The sequence below is a fragment of the Mesocricetus auratus genome, unplaced genomic scaffold, assembly GCF_017639785.1.
Source record: "Mesocricetus auratus isolate SY011 unplaced genomic scaffold, BCM_Maur_2.0 Super-Scaffold_100006, whole genome shotgun sequence".
NCBI lineage: Eukaryota > Metazoa > Chordata > Mammalia > Rodentia > Cricetidae > Mesocricetus > Mesocricetus auratus.
In genome coordinates this window covers 12,529,802-12,543,851 of record NW_024429190.1, presented here as the reverse complement: position 1 = coordinate 12,543,851, position 14,050 = coordinate 12,529,802, and positions in this window count along the sequence as shown.

The window sequence follows — 14,050 nt, the reverse complement described above, 5'->3', positions numbered from 1 at the left end:
GGAATTTGCTAAGTTTTAAAACCCTGTGGCCTCGGCTTCTGGTGGGCTTGTCAGTGCAGGAGGCTCTTGTGAGCTTGCCTAGGAACCTTACCTCCAAGGACTGCTAAACAAAGCTTCTGGGCCAGCTGCTGGCCTGAGCTGGGGGAGGGGCAGCCTCTCCCTCGCTTCCCTCCCCCAGTGAAGTGGCCTCCCGGGAAACGGGGCTGACCCAGCTGCATCCGTGGGAAGATCTAGCCCCCGCACCTCGCCCCGACTGTCCCAACTGAGGCCACAGGAAATGAGGCTCTAGCAGCCACGAGCTGTGATCCAGAGGACAATGACAAGAGCGGAAGGCTGTTTGTCCCAGCTAACTTGTTCCCTTGGGAGGATTCCAGCTGCTAGAAACACAAAACTGAAGAGTCAGTGGGAAAACATATCTATAAAAAAGTAAATAAACATTCTTTGGGTGTTAGCCAAATGTTGGGGCTCTGAAGGTTTTGTTTACTCTCTCTCTCTCTCTCTCTCTCTCTCTCTCTCTCTCTCTCTCTCTTCTGGCTCAAGAGGAAGCCCCCACCCACCTCGGCATCTTACTTCATAATGTTGGGCTTCACCCACCACGTCTCTTCATCGCTGGCTCTGCTCACTGTTCTCAGTACTGCAACTGCCACTCACCCCAGAGAAGCCTCCTTTTTTGAGGCACAGACTTGACATACAGCTAGGTGGTCTAGAACTCTCTAGGTGGCCTATGCCTGGACATGGTAGGTTCTCAGTAATGTTTATTGACTGAACTGTTCAACGGTTGCATTTAGACAAAAGTGACTCAGAAGATCTGGGTGTGGTTCATACCTGTAATCCCCACAACTCAGAAAACTGAGGCAGGAGGACTATGGGATTGAGGCTGATCTCAACTACTTAATGAGACCCTGTCTCAAGACAAAACAAGAGCCAGGTAGTGGCTTGAGAGGTTAAGGCAGGAGGATTTTGAGTTAGAGACCAGCCTGTACTACTTATAGAGAGTTCAAGGCTAGCCTCTGCTTCAGAGTTAGAATCTGTCTCAAAAAACAAAAACAAATAATAATAACATAAAAAAACAACCTCAAAATAAACAAGCACAAGCCTACACCATCACTACCACTACTACCACCAACAAAAACCAAAACAAAATAATCTCAGAAAATCCAGACTTCACTGTATGTCAATGAACATTGGCTACAGACTGCATATCAGGGCTACAGTTGAGCTAGTCAGATTTTCATTCATCCCCACACCAGTGTAGACCCCAGAGGGCACGCCGATGCAGTCTGGGTGGATAGATACCTAGGAGTTTCATGAAGGATATGGAAGTGTGTATAGCAGTGTGTTAACGTGAATGCCTTTGAGAATGGAAGAGAACTACAGAGTACAGAATTTAGGGTCTGGCCTAGCAGTGGTGGCACACGCCTTTAGTTCCAGCACAGGCAGAGACAGGCAGATCTCTCAGTTCAAGGCCAGCCTGGTCTACAGAGTGAGTTCCAGGACAGCCAAGGCTACACAGAGAAATCCTGTCTCAAAAATCGAAACAAACCACCACCACAAAAAACAAAAAAGGCATCCGGGCCTGATCATGATTGGGGTACAGGGAGGGCCCCCCTTATCAGGTGCAGGGCCGGAGCGGCGGGTGTGGAGAACAGCCGCAGGTAAAGAAGCTATTTGAAGAGGTTGTGTGGAGGACTTGATGAGCCTGTTGAGGGGCTCTGATGCTGTGCACTTCTGGCCATCCTCCTGCTCCAGCTCAGCTGACTAGACCGGGATGTTTCTGGAAAGCAGCAGTTCTTGGAAGAGCCTGACTAACTTAAAATATATATATACTCGTCTATCTTGTCTGAGCCACCTCTCCAGCCTAAAGGTGGGTGTTTTACACACTTGCTGTGGGTTTTCTTCCCCTGTTGGTTTGGTGACCTCACGGTCTGAGAGGTGAAGACATTCTACCCAAGGTCTGGAGGGAGCAGAGAGGGCACTGGAAGCCAGCTGCTTGGTTCCTCCCTGCTTCTGCCCCACGCAGCCTACCCCCCCCCCTCAGTTCCTCTCCCTGTTTTTCTTTTCCCTTGGTGAAGGCGCTGGGCTGTGGTGCAGCCTTGCTGCTCAGTTCTCCCTGCCCCCCACTCCCCAGCCTCAAAGGTCAGGTACGTCCCAGCCTCCCTCAGTCATGGCCATTTATGGCTGTGTTGTTCCAAAATGTGGCCAAATTTATAAACTCCCCTTTCCTGGAGACACGAAACAATTTGTTCAGAGCGCAGTGTGGGGGTGGTGCTAGGAGCCTCGGCTAGGCCGGGGTTAGGTCTTAGGCTTAGTGTCCACTGAGCTCTGTCCTTTCCCCCGGGCCTCAGTTTCCCCACTCTAAAAAACAAAAGGACTAGACAAGATGATTCCTTAAGTCTTTTTGATTTAGACAGATCCAGTTTTCTGCTTAAAATGCCAACTGCCTAAACCCACTGGTCTAATCACTGTAAAAGAGGATGGGGTGGGTGGTGGGGTATCTCAGTGGTTAACGATGCTTTTGTTCCAGCCTGGTGACCCTGGAGCCGGTGTGCAGGTGGGAACAGAATCACCTCCACAGAGCTGTCTTCTGACGTCCCCCAGCTGTTGGGCTCTCACCCACAGTTTACATTTTGTTCTGGGTTGTCAGAATGGAACCTGAGGTCCTGGCATAAGCTAGGTAACAGTTCTTTTTTTTTTTTTTTTTTTTTTTGGTTTTTCGAGACAGGGTTTCTCTGTAGCTTTGGAGGCTGTCCTGGAACTCACTTTGTAGACCAGGCTGGCCTCGAACTCACAGAGATCCGCCTGCCTCTGCCTCCCGAGTGCTGGGATTAAAGGCGTGCGCCACCAACGCCCGGCACTAGGTAACAGTTCTAATTCTGGGCTGTATCACCAGAGCCTACATGTTTCTGAGCAGGGTCTTTTTATGTAGCCCAAGACCCTATCTTTACAAACATAATGATCAGGTGTCAGAGTCGTGGGGAGGTACTGTCAGGACAGGCACTGGCACATCTATTTATTATGTATTCAGGTTCGTGTGAAGGGTTTCCATTGATATTTTTTTCATTTTCTCTGTTTTCCCATATTGACCCCATCTTTTCGTAAAAACTGCTTAGCACCCTCATTCCTTCTGCCTCTCCCCCCCAAGTAGGAGGGTTACAGATGGGAACTGCCATCCCCAGACTGAACTTCTTTTACAGGAGAAAAAGAAATGTCCTTTAGACAAGCAACTATTACTGTGAAACTGAAGCTACGTTTGAAGCCCAAAGCCCAGTGAGATCAGTACTGTGACTGTTGTATGGGAGTCCCACAGGAAACCTGAGGGCAGCCTGCGGATCACAGGGGGAGAGCACTGGGAGCATCACTGAACATTGGTGCCCACTGCCTGGGCTCCCCAGACAGCATAGACCTTGGGACTAAAGGAGTCACAGTCATGGCCCAACCATGGAGGCCCTACCTACAGGGCCTCTCCCAGAGTCTGTGAGAAGTGGGACCGGTAGAACATTTGTCTAGCATGTAGAAGGCCCCTAGGTTCCCTCCCCAGCACTGAAGGGGGACTGAAAATGGGAGGTACAGTTATATCTCCTCTCCATACCTGAGAGAATGGAAGCTGGAACAATGAACTCACCTGTCCAGTGTCACAGAGCTAAGAAAAGGCAAAGCTGGGTTTAAGCCAGGTCTCTTGGTGTGTGGAGTTCCTGGAGATTGAACCAAACAACTCGTATGTTAAGACTCCATCACTGAGCTACATTTTATGGTGAACATTCCCCGGGGCTTGGGTTTGGGTGGGAAACATTCCCCAAAGGCCTGTGTGTTAAGGACTTGGTCCACAGCCTGTGGCACAATGATAGCATCTTTAGGAAGAAGGGGTTAGAGGAAGATCTTTGGGCCATTGGGGAAGTGTCCTTGAAGGGGGTTGTGAGCCCTGGTCCATTCGTTATTTTTTCCTTTTGCTTCCTGGCCATGGGATTGGCGGATTTTATTGTAGCACTGGCTGCTGTCAGGATGGGCTGCTGAGACCAGTGTAATGGGGCTTGATTATTGAGTTTACTTGTTTGATTTTGTTTTCTTTTGGTGTTTTTTGAGTCGGGTTTCTCTGTGTAGACCTGTCCTGGAACTCACTCTATAAACCAGGCTGGTCTTGAACTCACAGAGATCCACCTACTCCTGCCTCCCCTAGTGCTAGGATTAAAGGCCTGCACCACCACCGACCAGCCTGAGTTTACCTTTTATTGCTATGTGAAAAAATAAGCCGGGCGTTGGTGGCGCACGCCTTTAATCCCAGCACTCGGGAGGCAGAGGCAGGTGGATCTCTGTGAGTTCGAGGCCAGCCTGAACTATCAAGCAAATTCCAGGACAGCCTCCAAAGCCACAGAGAAACCCTGTCTCGAAAAACAAAAACAAAAACAAAAAAAAAGAAAAGAAAAAAGAAACAAACAAATGCCTGGAGGTGGTGGTACGCACCTTTAATCTCAGTTCTCGTGATGTAGAGGCGGGTGGATCTCTGTGAGTTTGAGGTCTACAGAGCAAGTTCCAGGACAAACCAGGGTACAGAGAGGAAACTTGGTCTCGAAAAACAAACAAAACAGAACAAAACAAACAAACAAACAAAAAATGACCAAAGCAGTTTGGGAAGGAAAGGGTTTATTTGCCTCGTACATACTGATCCTTCACCGAGAGAGGCCAAAGAAGGAACTCAAGCAGGAGAGGAACCTGGAGGCAGGAGCTGAGGCAAAGGCCATGGATGAGTGCTGCTCATTGGCTTACTTCTCAAGACTTTCTCAGCCTGATTTCTTACAGAACCCAGGGCCACCAGCCCAGGGATGGAACCCACACAGAGAGCCTAGCCCTCCTATATTAATCGTCAACCAAGAGAATGTCCCACAGACTTGCCTGCAGGCCAATCTGACTGAGGCATTTCTCTCAACAGAAGTTTGTCTTCCAAGATGACTCTAGCTAGTTTGTGTCACGTTGACAAATCCTAAGGAGGACAGTTGTTTTTCTGTTGCAGTAATAAGCCACCTGTTTACAAGCAGTACTATCTGATACCAGGTATAAGTCACTTCAGTCACTATTAAAGATGCCTCAGATGACTGAGCTTGGAGAGAGAAGAGGTTTCCCTTGGTTGACCTGTGGTTGTTGGTGTGGTCAACTAGCTAGGGTCTAAGATCACTAGATGGCAAGCCTCCAGACACACATTCCTTTTTTTAACCCTTTACTACTCCTATGGATGTTCAGAGAGGTGTAGGATGAGGCCACATAGTCTGTGAGTGGCTGAGGATAAATGTAGACCTTCCCCTGTGTTCTGGGACTTAGCCCAGTCTCCTGATGCCTCCTTTAAGCCTCAGACCAGAACACAACAGAGACCTTGCTTTCCCTCTGCTGCTTGTCGCCCCCAACCCCCTCACATTCGTACTGAACCCAGGGTGTTTTCTAGGGATTTTGTCTGCTTCAGCTCAAAAATCAGACAATCATGCGGAGGAGGCATGAGCAGCCCAGCAGCATGCCCTGTCTACCGCCCTGTCCCAGGCACCTTAGGGCCATCCTAGCCTGTCTGCACTCATATCACGTGACCCTGATGACATTGTCTTTTTAAGTGAAACTTTCTAAGCCACAAACAGGGGCTTACTTATGTCCTGAGTCACCCAGTTTGTCCTGCTGGGTGAATGGGCTTTTCAGTAGGACCCTTGGTTTGAAAGGGCTCCTCCCTTAGTTTCTCCAGACAGGAGACACGGTTCAGAGAAAAGTTAACTTTCATGGTATGAAGACTTCCAGGGAAGAAAATATGTCAATCTTGTGATGTAATTGTTTCTAAAAAAAAAAACAAGAGCAACAAATAACCCCCAGGAAGAGCAACAAAAACCAACCCCTTTTCTATGACTGGCTTGATTTGTGTAGGCTGTCCAAGGTCTAGGCCAAGCTGTAAGAGGTCATGGAAGGCAGTTAAGAGGACGGGAGTTCCCCAGTGGCCTTTTGTCTCTCCAGTGCCTCCCCATCCAGCTCTCTAACAAGCTATGAAGAACCCATTTGAAAATCCCTGGGAGAGCTGAGGTCCATGAGTCAGAACCCCGTGTAAGTGTTACTGCTCTGAAGGGAAAGTATCCTGGCAGTCGGGAGCCAAGGAATACCACAAAGTCAACACACACACACACACACACACACACACACACACACACACACACACACTCATACACACACACACACACATACTCATACACACACATGTATCTCACACAAGAGATTTATTTGGAAAGACACAAGAGGGTGGCTGCTTCTGCTTGGGCAAGAAGCAGCAGGGCACTGAGTGGGAGGCAGGCTTACTATAGGATTTCTTGGGGGACAGAGCTTTCCAGGATGATGATTGGTGGGATTTCAAATCCTAGGCTTGAGGCAAACCCAGGGATTGGTGGGTTTTTGAGCTCAGGGATTGGTGGGTGGGTTTTCAAAACCTCAAGTAAGCTCAGACTTTTTTACGCTACACCGTGGACCTGAGTTCCAGGGAGATCTTTACTTACATGCCACCTCAGGAAAATTAGCAGGTCTCTCTGACCCTCAGTTTCCCAATTGTGCTCTCCATCCATGGGGGACTAGTTCCAAGATACCCATAAAGTACATGGAGAACAAAGCCTATGGGTGTGGGAGTCCCTTATACACTGCAACACAGTGTTTGCATGTCACCATCCGCTTTCTCCTGAATACCGGCATCACTCCTGAATGACTCAGAGTAACTACTACAGTGCAGGTGATATACAAACGGTTGTCAAATGGGATTGTTTAGGGAAAACGACAAGAGCAAAGTTTGAGCCGGGCGGTGGTGGCGCACGCCTTTAATCCCAGCACTCGGGAGGCAGAGGCAGAGGCAGTCGGATCTCTGTAAGTTCAAGACCAGCCTGGACTACCAAGCGAGTTCCAGGACAGCCTCCAAAGCCACAGAGAAACCCTGTCTCGAAAAAACCAAAAAAAAAAAAAAAAAAAAAGAGCAAAGTTTGTACAGGTTCAGCACAAGTGTGTTCTCCAATATTTATTCATTCATTATTGCAGCACTAAGGACTGAGTCACTCTCCACTCCCCCAAATACTCCACCCATAAAAAATACATTTTTATGAGGCTAATGTAATACCTACTGTGTTAACTGGATGCCTAAGCTTTTTTGTTTTTGGGTTTTTTTTTTTTTTTTTTTTTTTTTTGTTTTGAGACAGGGTTTCTCTGTGGCTTTGGAGGCTGTCCTGGAACTCCCTTGGTAGTCCAGGCTGGTCTCGAATTTACAGAGATCTGCCTGCCTCTGCCTCCTGAGTGCTGGGATTAAAGGCGTGCGCTACCAACGCCCGGCTGGATGCCTAAGCTTTTATGTTTTCTTTTGTTTTCATTTTAATTTTCTGACTGGCTATGGTTAATCCCAGCACTAGGAGGTAGAGGCAGGTGGATTTCTGTGTGTGTGTGTGTGTGTGTGTGTGTGTGTGTGATATCCATGAGAGTGCAGGTGCCACCCTCAGAGGCCAGAAGAGGGCATTAGATCACCTGGACTTAAGTTACAGGCAGTTGTGAGCCTCCAGGTATGGGTGCTTAAAACCAAATTCAGGTTCTCTTATCTGCTGTGCCTTCTCTCCAGTCTCCCCCAAACACTTTTCCTTTTAGTTTAGTTTTTTTTTTTAAGACAGAGTCTTACTATGTAGCCCTGGCTGTCCTGGAATTCACTCTGTAGACCAGGCTGGCCTTGCAGTCACAGAGACCAGCCTGCCTCTGCTTTCAGTGCTAAGATTAAAGATGTGCACTGCCACAGCTGCTACGACCTACTCCCTCAAATACTTTGACTTGAGGTTGGTTTAGCCTGTGGATATGGAAGACTGTGTTTCCTAAATTCCTTTGAGCCCTGAGAGTCTTCATGGGGGGATTCTGTCCACAGCAGAGAATGACTTGACTGTATACACTCTGAAGAGAGAGACTCTGGTTGCTGGAGACAAACTAGTGAATAGCAACTGCTGAAAGCACTTTCCAAGTAGAGATGCTGGGTGCCTCCTGGGGATGGGTAGAAAAAGCAAGAGTTTCAACACTCGCAAGTAGCTTAAAGCTATCTCCTCACTCATGAAGATAGTTATTAACAGTGATGAGGGGTGTGGTGTGTATGAGTGTGTGTACATGTGTGCTCACGTGCATGCTGGTGCATGGGTGTGTGTGTGCGAGCACGGGAGTGAGTGTGTGTGTGCTCGCTTGTACATGGGTGTGTGTGTGCGAGCACGGGAGTGCACGCGCGCGCGCTAACACATAAAGGATGTCTAACAATGGGAGAATGAGATTTAAAGAGTAATTCAGGCAATTTCCAGAGAAGTCTTGGGACTACCAGGTTTCTAGAAATGATCTCGCAGTAACCAATTCTTACAAGCAGACTGCAAGGGCCACACCTAAGCTTGGATGGATTTTTCAATTTTCTAGGCTCAAATGATAGTTTTCAATTTTTTCCTGTTTTTTTTGTATCTCTCTCTCTCTCTCTCTCTCTTTACACACACACACAGACACACACACACACACAGACAGACAGACAGACAGACACACACACACACACACACACACACACACACACCCTCATCACTGTTAGTATTTTTGGTACTGGGCACAGAGCTTCATGCATGTTGATCCAAGGGTTCTACTACTGAGTGGCACCCCGGGCCTGAGAGGTTTCTGGTTTGTCTTCAGTTGCTCATACATAACCAAGATGAACATCCTTCCTGCTCTGCACAGACTATGGGACTTTCTTATTTTGTTGTTACTACTTGGGGTTTTGGGGCAGGGTCTCACCATGTACCCTGGCTGACCAGGAACTCACCATACAGACCAGGGTGGCCTCAACTCACAGACACGACAGAGATGGGCCTTTCTCTGCCTCCTAATTGCTGGGATTGGAGCCACACCAGGCTGGGGAGGGGTTCCTGAGATGCTGGAATTTCAGTCTGAAATCAAGAGGGTTCCAGGCAAACTGGGCTGAGCTGGCCACCCTATATATAGTATTTACTATGCTTCCTGACAGTGTTCCAAACATTTTTAAAATACTAACTCTTCCAGTTTACATCACAGCCTCTGAGGTTGGTACTATTATTATCTCCATTTTATAGATCCTTAGGGGAATCTGCAGCTCACAGGGGTTAAGTGGCTTTCCAGGGCCACCCAGCTGACCAGATGCAGAGCTGAGGGAAACTACTGAACCCTGGCTCTGGGTCTGGGGTGGTAAAAGCCGCATCACGTCATCTTACTTCTAAGTAAGTTTTGTCTTCAGTTAATCACAGAGCCAAAAGACCAAGGCAGACTGGATACTCAGGAGACCAGATCTGTGTGATTATCAAAGGCCCTGGCTTTTCTAGACACAGGCGGCCCTAACAGTGAAGAGCAGAGTATGGAATAGCGCTTTCTTTGTCTTATTTTTTAAATTGAAAACTTTTTTTTCCAGAAGTGGGTCTTGTTAGCCAATTTGACAAGGACTTCACTCTATAAAACATAAACTCTAGCCCCACAGTTTATATCCTCTGCATTTAGCTGGAAATTCCTCATGGAGTGCAGAATTCTTGAAACTCTACCCCATAGCCTGAGGCTTCCAGAAATACTGTGTGCATGATCTTTTAGGCTTTAACGTTTAAGTCAGCATTTCATTTTTTTTTTCATGCCACAAATGTGCTTGACTCATGTAACTTTCCAGGTGACAGCCTAGACAAGGGTCAACCTACTAAGTTGCTATTGTCATTTAGGGCTGGATCATTCTGTATCCTCAGGTTTGTGGCATGTTTTGAAGCTTTCCTGCCCTCTGCTAGCTAATGCCACTAGCCTCTCCCCAGTGGTTCCAAACATCTCCACACATTATCAGATGTTCTTTGTGAGGGAAAATCAACTCTGGTTAAGATCTGCTGACTTAGACTAAAAAAAGGTCTCTCATTTCTGACTGTTACCTTCCCAGAGGAGAAGCTGAAAGTCTACAAAACACCACTGAGGTTGTTTTGTATTGACCAACTACTCCTGGGCATGGGCTTGCCCTGAGATGCGGTTAGTGAGACTCCATTAGAGAAAACTAATATTCCCTTTGCCCAAAGGTATCAGTTGCAGATAGCTTCTTGGTTAGTGGTGGGAGCCCACGTCCCCAATCTACTGCCCTCTCTCAGTGCTGGGACCCCATCTGGCTTGAACCTGTGTGGGCCCCGTACATGTTGTCACTGTCTCTGTATCAGCCCTTGGGGTCATCCATCACCTCTGGCTGTTAGAATCTTTCTGTCCCCAACTGTGGGGGAGGGGCTTTGTTTCAGACATCCCACAGTTGGCACAAAGGTTTTCAGTCTCTGCACATTGTTCAGTTATGAGTGTCTCGTGTTAATTATAATCTACATCAAGAAGCCTCTCTCGTGAAGGCTGAATGAGGCTCCGGTCTATGTGTATAATAATGCGTCATGAAGAGTCATTTTATTTCTGTTTTCCTTCAGAAGAATAGTAGTGTTAGGTTTCTTCCTAGGCCCATGACCTATTTACTCTTAGATTCTTGGACACTTACAGTGTCAGGTATGGGTCCCATCTCATGGAGTGGGCCTTAAATCCAATCAAAAAGTAGCTGGTAACTCCTGAAACATTTGTATCCCTCCTGTACCAGCTTACCCTACGGGCAGTCACTGCTGTAGGTCTCAGGGCTTGTTGCTGGGTGACACTGGTGATTACTTTTCCCCTCCAGTAATGTGCAGAGTACCTCCAGCATCATGAGAACTGGTCAGGCAGCAGGGGACAAAGCCCCCGGTTAGGCACCAGCTGGACTCTTCTGTGTTTGATGACACATATAAGTGCTGTCTTCTGCATCAGTTGTGGAGAACAGTCAATAATCTTGGTGATAGTCTGTGATACTTGGTGGTTTCCACGGGGCCCCTTTCGCTGATGTAACCCATCCCTGGTCTGGAGGTTTTACTTGGGGGCGTAAGATGTCTAGCTGGCATGGTCTCCCTTGTTATTTGGTAGCTCCATTCCTTTCATATATGTATGTATTCTAGGTTGCTTCTACAGTAGCGGGTTTCCATATGGTTTTTCAAATGGCCTGGAATGTTAGCTGCTCCTCCCTGTATTCCTCCCTTTATCTTCCCTTTTCATTTCCCTTCCCTCCTTACTCTTCCTATCCAAGTTCCTCCGTTTGTCACCCCACAACACTATGTTCTATTTCCCCTTCCTTAGGAGATCCTCTATTCCTGCCTGGTCCCTTGCTAGATGCCTAGCCTCTGTGGTTATTCAGATTGTAGCATACATGTCAAAGGCTTGAAAGATAGCATCCACTGTAGGCAGAGTTTTCCTGTGCTGCCAGCTGCTCTCAAATAACCGCTTAGAGTCTTAATATTAATTACGAATGCTTAGCCACTAGCTCAGGCTTGTTACTAGTTAACTCTTATATTTAAATTAACCTCATTTCTTATCTATGCTTTGTCGAGTGGCTTGGCACCTTTACTCAGTGAGGCATGCCCATCTTGCTTCTCTCGGCATCTGCTGGAGACTCCTCCGACCTCGCCCTTTTTCGGTTCCACGATTCTCAGTTTGGCTCTCTTGCCTAACCTCCTTCCTGGCTACTGGCCAATCAGGGTTTTATGAAACCAATTCAGTGACACATCTTTACACTGCACAGGAGGATTGTCCCACAGCAATCCACATACAGATAAAAACATACAATATTTGTTGTTGGGGAGTCTGGATTACCTCACGCAGGATATTTTTCTAGCCCCATCCATTTACTTGCAATTTTCATAATTTTGTTTTTCTTAACTGCTGAGTAATATTCAATTGTGTAAATGTACAACATTTTCGTTATGTATTCATCTGTTGATGGGTATCTAGGCTGTTTCCAATTTCTGGCAATTATGAATACAGCAGCAGTGAACATGGCTGAGCAAGTGTCTCTCTAGTAGGATGTTGAGTCCTTTGTGTTCCCCGTTATTATTCTGAAACAGGGCCTCTCACTAAACCCCAAAGTTTATCTGTTAGTTTAGGTTGACTAGCCAATGGATTTCAGAGATCTGCCTATCTGCACTCACCCATCCCTGTGCCCAGCCGGAGTTATAGGCCCCTTCCTGGCTTTTTATGTGGATACTGGTTTTTTGAACTCAGGTTCTTGTGTTTGCCTGGCAGGTACTTTACTGGCTGAGCCATCTCCCCAGACCCATGATTTTCTTCTTATATATGAACATCTACCACAAGCAGAGTCCTGTGTCAGGTCCTGAAGACTGTGAAACGAGACAATGACTGCTTTGTGGCCTAATCAATGAAGATAGAGGTGATGTTGGAGTCCACAGTGAAGGATAAACAAGAATCCATTATGTGGAGAACAGATTGTGGGGGATATTGCCTCTACCACCCCCATGTGGAAGACTCTTTGTAAACTGCTCTGTGTTGACTCCGAGGCCTGGAGTTGGACTGGAGCCCAATAATGTTTAACCAACACTGGAATGATTCTGAGGCAGTGGGAGGAACCCCGGTCTGAGAATGGTGCCCAGCAGCTTTTATGAGACTTCCCCAGTGGGGTGTGGATGTCTCCACAGACCTTAGTCCAGTTTGAGAGAATCGTAGTCCTGTTGGGAAGCACTCAGTGAGAGTGTGGGGTCCAGTGCAAAGGCAGGAATGAATTGTGCCTCTGTGTCTCCCCACACTACTGTCACACAAGGAAGGGCAGACGTAGAGTGGCCAAGGCCTATCTGGACGCCAAATTTAAGTTAGGGACCTCAGGCCAGTGTGCTTCCCCTTTTCTCCCCGCCAGACTCAGGTGTTTTTCCTCCTGAGAGGATCTCAAACATGCCACCCACAGAGCCAGACCCTACCAGGTTAAAAGGCAACTCTAGGGATGGCAAGATGGCCCAGCAAGTAAAGGTGTTGACGCCAAGGCTGAAAACCTGAGTTCAATCCCTGGGACCTCCGTGGTGGGAGGGGAGATTGTCCTTCAGCCTTCACACATGGACTGTGGACTGTGGTGCCTATGAGTTGGAGTACACTCACTCATACACGCACGCATGCACACTTTCTCTCCCTCTAAAATAAAATAAATGTTTAAAAAATGAAAGGAAAGAAAAGGAAGAAAGAAAATCCACTCTGATTCAACCGCTAGAGCCATCTGAAGCCAGGCCTCTTGCCAGAATGACTGAGGAGGAGAGTATGCACGGAACACCACACACAGGCCACGAACGCACATGCTCTCTAACCTGTTTTTCTTCCAGAGTGACGTGGAAATGAAGGGGGCAATTCCACAAGAATGTGCAGAGCATAGGAAATATGCTGGGGACTGTTAAAGGCATGGCCAGGGCCTTTTGCCAGACAAGCAGGCGTGAGGCACGCGCCAGAACAAGAGGGGCTGACTGCTGGACTCGGGACCAGAAACTGAAGTCTCAGACGTCCACTCCACCCCCACCAGTGGACCCAACACACCTGGCTGTGTACACAGGTAACTTGTAATCACTGAAGTGTGGAATTATATCAGTGACAGTTAATTGTGGCACACACCTGTGACCCTGCACGTAGAAGGATGCAATTAGGAGTATAGTGAATTTGAGGTCAGCCAGGTCTACTCAGTGAGATGAGAGAGAGAGAGAGAGAGAGAGAGAGAGAGAGAGAGAGAGAGAGAGAGAGAGAGAGAGAGAGAGAGAGAGAGAAGAAAAGGGTCTGCGGAGATAATTCAGCTGGTAAAGCCATATATACATGAAGATCTAAGTTTGATCCCCAGAGCTGGAGTGCCGGCATATGCAGTCCTAGTGCTGGGGAGGTAAGGACAAGCTTTCTCTGGGGCTCACTGGCCAGCCAACCTAACTGACATGACAAGTTCCGTACCACAATAAATATTATCTCAAAAATTTTAAGATATATGTGTGTGTGTGTGTGTGTACATATTAAACTTTGTGCCATGACATTAATGATCATATAGAGTACTAACTTATTCTAGAAAAGGCTTCATTTAGCCGCCTGTACATGATTTCAGCTTTGAGCCTCTATCAGGTAACTAGGAATTAAGTTTTTGTACTCTGGATGTCCATAACAAATATTGATCATTTAACCTCTTCGAGATCTGCTA